The sequence below is a fragment of the Mesoplodon densirostris genome, chromosome 17 (genome assembly GCF_025265405.1).
Source record: "Mesoplodon densirostris isolate mMesDen1 chromosome 17, mMesDen1 primary haplotype, whole genome shotgun sequence".
Classification (NCBI taxonomy): Eukaryota; Metazoa; Chordata; class Mammalia; order Artiodactyla; family Ziphiidae; genus Mesoplodon; species Mesoplodon densirostris.
In genome coordinates, this window is record NC_082677.1 from 30651732 (window position 1) to 30658695 (window position 6964).

The following is a 6964-nucleotide window of genomic DNA, read 5'->3' on the forward strand; positions in this document are numbered from 1 at the left end:
TTTGGTCAGCTTCACACAGAAACCATGATACATTATATAATTTTATTTTAAAACAAATTGTACTATATTTATTTGTTCACAATCAATCATTTTTTGATCAGCCTCAAATAATTTAAACCATTTATAATGAAAGTTTCAAATTAAATACTAATATCAGATTTAAATTATATATATCTCTGAGAGTATTCATGAAGTTTTAGCCAAATACCTGAATATCATAATTTTTACATTATGTATTCTTTTTTAAATTTTTTATTGAAATTGATGTACAATAGTGTATGTTAAAGGTGTAAAATATAGTGATTCACAATTTTTAAAGTTTATATTGCATTTACACTTATGATAAAACACCAGCTATATTCTGTGTTGTAAAATATATCCTTGCCATTTATTTTATACAGAATAGTTTGTAACTCTCAACTGCTACCCCTGTGTTGCCCCTCCCCCACATCCCCACTGATAACCATTAATTTGTTCTCTATATCTGTTTATTTTTGTTATATTCACTAGTTTGTCATACTTTTTAGATTCCACATATAAGTGATATCATGTTGTATTTGTCTTTCTCTGTCTGACTTATTTCACTTAGCTTAATATCCTTTAAGTCCAACCATGTTGTTGCAAGTGGCAAAATTTCATTCTTTTTTATGACTGAATAGTATTCCATTTTATATACATGGAGTATGGTAGTTCTATTTTAGTTTTTTTAAGAAACCTCCATACTGCTTTCCACAGTGGCTGCCCCTATTTACATCCTCACCAACAGTGAACAAGGGGCTCCCTTTTTTTCACATCCTTGTCAACATTTGTTATTTGTGTTCTTTTTGAGGATAGCCATTCTGACAGGTGTGAGGTGATATCTCATTGTGGTTTTGATTTGCATTTCTCTGAGGATTAGTGATGCTGAGCATCTTTTCATGTGCCTGTTGGCCATCTGCATGTCCTTCTTGGAAAAAAAAATGTCTGTTCAGGTCTTCTGCCCATTTTTAATCAGGCTGTTCATTTTTTTTGCTGTTGAGTTGTATGAGCTGTTTATATATGTTGGATATTAATCCCTTATCAGTCATATCACTTGGAAATATTTTTTCCCATTCCATAGGATGTCTTTTCATTTTGTTGATGGCTTCCTTTATTGTTCAAAAGCATTTAAGTTTAATCAGGAGAAAAGACAGTCTTGTTCCTGGTTTCCATCAGTATGCTGACTACTGGTTATCCGTGAAGTTTCTACTAGCACCTAAAATTAATATAAAAAATAAATTCTGAATAAATTATCTGTCTTCCCCCCAACTTCCTTTCTTGCCTTATTTTGATGAAAGGTCCTATAATCCAGGCAGAATTTCAAAATGAATCTTGTGAATTATCTATAATTTCTCCTCAGATAAATACAGTGTTGAGTTAATACTGTCTTTTTTTTTTTTTCAGTATGCGGGCCTCTCACCATTGTGGCCTCTCCCGTTGTGGAGCACAGGCTCCAGACGTGCAGACTCAGCAGCCATGGCTCACAGGCATAGCCACTCTGCGGCATGTGGGATCTTCCCAGACCGGGGCACGAACCTGTGTCCCCTGCATCAGCAGGCGACTCTCAACCACTGTGCTACCAGGGAAGCCCCACATACTGTCTTTTAACATCTCTCAGTTGTATTCTTCCTTTTTTATCCCCTATGATATTGTCTCAGTTCAGGTTTTTCATTTCTCCTCTTTTAATCTCTATAGCACTCATCCCCTTACTGATCTCCCTAATTCCATTTGCCTTCTTCTGATCTGTTTCTATCACATTTCTGGAGTAATCTTTCTGAAATTGAAATCTGATCATGAATCTCTCTTACCAGTCATTATTTAATAATTTGGCAATTTCCTACTGAATAAATTCCAAATTTCTTTCCATACAATGTAAATCTCATAAGCTTTGGCTCATCCTTTCAACTGTATTGCATGTTCTATCACTTCTTTCTCTTTTCCACCATATACGCAACCTATGGTAAAAACATTTTTTTTTCATTTTCTCTAAAAAGCACATGCTTATATATTTCCCTAGAAACATCTGTCTCCCCAGCATTTCTTCTTTTTTTTTTCCCTTGGCCGCACCTTGTGGCTTGCAGAATCTTAGTTCCCTGACCAGGGGTTGAACCCAGGCCCTCGGCAGTAAAAGGGCAGAGTCCTAATGACTGGGCCATCAGGGAATTCCCTTTCTAGCATTTCTTATTTAATTTTTTTCAAAACGCAGCTCAAAATTTGCACCTCTTGGAGAACATTTTTGTCGCATGCAAACTTAGTTGTTACTTCTCTCTGCTTCTCCAAATATTGTTCATACTTCCATAATTTCATTAATCATTCCTTTAAATGTATAAGCTTTTCCAGATAAGCTTAAATTCATGAGAAGTGAGGCCATTTGTCATTTCATTATATTTTCAGAACTTATATATTACCTGATATTTTGTAAGTGATCAATAGTTGTTTTGAATATATGAGTGGTTGTATGCTTTGGGACCTTTTTCTTCCTCTTATTATGAATGCTATCTCTATCCAATGCTCACTTTCTACAATATAAATATCCTCCATCTTTTATGGTTCAGCCCACTGTCATTTCATTCACGACACATTTGCTGACCATTCCAGCTCTCCACTTTCCACGTAATTGAACTCTCTCAATTGTGATGACACTTATTTATCAGTCTTGTGTTAAGATATAAACAGACTAAATTAATTTTCTCTCTACCCAATTCATGCGTAGGTCCCTAATCTCTGGAAACAGAATCTAAGGTAAGGAGGGGAAGCTGTACAAACAGACCCATTACTATTCTCATGAATTAAACATTTCCTTTATGATTTCCTACTTAATTATCTTCATCATCATCATACAAAATTCTCAGTGTGCAAACAACAGGAATCACAACATTTAACACATTTCAAAAGTGATGATTTCTTTTTTTTTTTCATTCTGTATTGTTCACAGCAGAATTGGGATCAATATCCTTTTCAGTCTCAGGCTTTTTTACCTCAACATTTCATCTCAAAATATAATTTTCTACATTTTTTATAATGTTTCCTATTAATTTATCTTATGTCATTAACGTATCAGGAGGTATGTGTTTCTTTCCTCAGTCACATTGCTGTTACTGCATAGATTAATAGCTGGCACTTGAGTGGCAAAAATGAATAAAGCAAGAGATGTGGTATAATGAAGAATGAGCTCTCCAAGTGTATCATAACTACACTCCCTGAGTATACCTATGGAGACAAATGGCTTGAATGAATTACCTGAATAAGCATAACTTCTTGTAGATAACTAATACAGATGTCATAAATAAAGAAGAAACAATTTCAGTAAGTTAAAAATAATTTATTGAACTTTTCTGTTTGTCCACGTGGAAAGTAATCTATTATAATGATCACATTTGTGCACATTAGAGTCAGACAAATTGGATCCAAGTCTCAGCTTTCCTCTTCCTGTAAGAGTAACCTTGGTTATTTGATTAGTCTCTAAAACTCATTGGGAAGAATTATAATGATAGAACAACTTATAGGGATATAGTGCACACTGAATGTTGAGCATATAGAGTACGTAACTAGTAGCATAGGCGATATCGGCAAAACACATAGGGCATGTTAAATATAGATATGTAATAAGTAGCATGTATGTGTGAGACAGAACATATTTCATAAGGTGCATTATATATATAACATATATATAGCTAGTAATCTACAAAGTATACTACAGATAGAATACATAGAAATGTGAGTGCTGCTCATAGACAGAAAGACCAACTGGAAAGACCAGCTGGAAAGATCAACTCATGATCATACATCTGCTTGACAGCTCTGTTACTCTTATATTTGGCATCCACTTGATGAAACTCAGCATCATCCTCTTCTGGCCCCCAGATATGATTTACCCACAAAATATGCAAATATAATGCAAAGCAGTTTAGCAGGTGAATTTATAAGCCACAGCTATGGTCATAACTTATCACTATGCTCTCTTAGAGCACATGTGCACAAGACTCAGGCAAATTCTGCCTGATCATGCTCCCTTGTTCCTTGTTTAACTTCAGTTTTCTCAACTACATTATCATCAGGGAAAGCTGATGTGGCAAAAAGAGAGGCAGGACATATGGCTATTATGTATTCTAGGACCCAATTGGTATACACTTTTCACCATTCTCCACTTGCTATCTATCCATGTCAGTTGATTCCTTTGCTTTCCCTTTGCTTCTCATTGCGAGTTTTAAACTGATTTTGTAAACTGTGCAACCCAAGCATTTAAATTTGGTCAGTTCCATGACTCATAGCATAGCTTTTTTTGGTCATGACTTAGGGACTATTATAACATCATGGGGTTTCTCATACAACAAATTTTAAAGAAAAAAAAAAGGGAAAATGAAATCAGCAAGTGCATCATAAAAAAATAAATACTAATAAGTAAATACATGAAAATAATATTCTTACTAGTGACAAATTAAAGAAAAACTAATTATAACTAATAGTCATTTTTACTTCTCATGCATGCAAATTTGAAAAAGAATAATAATGGCTAGCATTGACAAGGGTGTATATGTGGCTGGGACATAAATTAATAAAAATTTTCTTGGGTGCAATTTGACAATATACACGAAATTGCATAAATATGGTGTAGTGTTTGACCTGGCAATTATACTGGTAATATATCAGAGGCTATATCCATTAAAAATGATGTTGAGTTCTGCTAATTAGTGTGCTAAGCATTCACTGTGTACTCTTAGTTCAGAGTACATATTATAGAATGTCTTTTTGAAATTCATATGCATTTGTATGGTTATATACACAGACAATACCTGAAAGGAAATATAGCAATTTTTATTGGTACTTCAGAATGGAAAAATATCATTCTTTGCCGTTTTGAATGTTTTATTATGTTTCTATAACAAACATGGATTACTTATATAAAATATATGTTAAAATGCACTTTCTTTTCTAAGCTTTTCATTGTGAAAATTAACACATATACATAAAATGTAAATGTTCAGTTTAACAAATAAATATAAAGCAAATACCTATGTAACTATGTCAAAAGATAGAATAGTGCCTGCTCCAGAAGCACTTTTTTGTTACAGTGCAATATGAAACTAATACAATTCATTTCATGAATTTTATTGGGATTGGAGTTGAAGTTATATGGCCTTGAGTAACATTTAGGGAAGATATATAAATTTGGTTAATGTTTACAGGTTAATTTATGTTTTAATTTTTTATCATCTAAAGGACATTTAATAATTAGCTTTTGAGGAATTCACTTATTTTTTTCTAATTTTTAAAATCTACTACATATATTGCATATAGAACTTTTTATTATCTTTTTTAAAATTATGGTAAAAACATGAGACCTACCATCTTAACAAACTTTTAAAGGTATAATTCAGTATTGTAAATTACAAACACACTGTTGTGCAGCAGACGTCTAGAACTTTGAACATCTTTATTTTATTTTATTTTATTTTATTTATTTATTTTTTTGTGGTACGTGGGCCTCTCACTGTTGTGGCCTCTCCCGTTGCGGAGCACAGGCTCCGGATGTGCAGGCTCAGTGGTCATGGCTCACGGGCCCAGCTGCTCCGCGGCATGTGGGATCTTCCTGGACCGGGGCATGAACCCGTGTCATCTGCATCGGCAGGCGGACTCTCAACCACTGCGCCACCAGGGAAGCCCGCACTTTGTATTCTTGCATCACTGAAACTCTGTACCTATTGAACAGCAATCTTCATTTCCCCCCTTCCCCTTGTTCCTGGCAACCACCATTCTGTTTTCTGTTTCTATTAGTTTGACTGTGTTGGATACTTCATGGAATCAAGCCGTATTTGTTCTTCTGTGACTACCTTATTTCACTTAGCATAGTGTACTCCAGGTTCATCCATGTTGTAGCATGTGATACTGCATAAACACAAAACTTGGTACTCAGTGAGGCTCTATTTAGAATAAATAAAAAGGAAACTGGCAGAATTTAATGAACTAAAATACAACCCTACACACAGAATAATTAATGCCAGAAGTAGGTTCTTTGAAATTATTAATAAATTTGCTAAACCTGTAGTGAAATCAATCATGAAAAAAAAACGAGAAAAAGCAAAAAAAGAAACAAAACTATAAAGTGAACTAAAAGGGAACTGGGAGACCCTTATACCTAGGATTTATAAGATAATAGGAACTACATCATCTAGATGGTGGAATAGGAAATCCCAGAACAAGTCCCCTTGCAGAAAGAAACATTTACCAATGATATATAATCCAAAACACCTTTACAAGATTTCCAGAATCTAGTTAAGAAATTTCAATACTTCAGGCAAGCACAAAGCTGAGAAAAACCTCATTGAAATGAAAAAGAAATTTCACTTTATCTATATCAGCCCCTTCCCCAAGCCAGAAGATAGCAATGGGTTTGTGACTTCTCCCAGAGAGGGGAAATATTTACTCTATAACATATATTTGTACACTATATGTAATTATATATAATATAATATAATATATGTATATATAATAAATATATATACATCATTGTGTATGTAGTGTTTCTATTATATTTTTATCAATGCTCTAGATAATTTCTTCTTATCTATTATTCAGTTAACTAATTTTTTTAGGTTTCTTAATAATCTTTCAGTTATCAAATATTTCATTCCCATAACATTTATGTTTCTTTTCCAAATTTGCACTGATTCTCTGTGTAGTTTGATTTTCCTTATAGGTATCTTCAAGTTTATTGCTGCTTTAAATTTCTTTAAGTATAGTTAATTTACAGTCTGTATTTGTTATTCTAATAGCTGAAATTTTGATGATTTATTTACGTTTTTATTTATTTATTTTAATTTTTCCTGCAGCTCTCTCTCACAGTGTCATATTTCTTTTTCTCATTTGTGTCTGATTGTCACTGATTATGTGATGGATATTAATCTTTAAATATTATCTATAGCAAACATGTGAAGTCGGGTTAAAG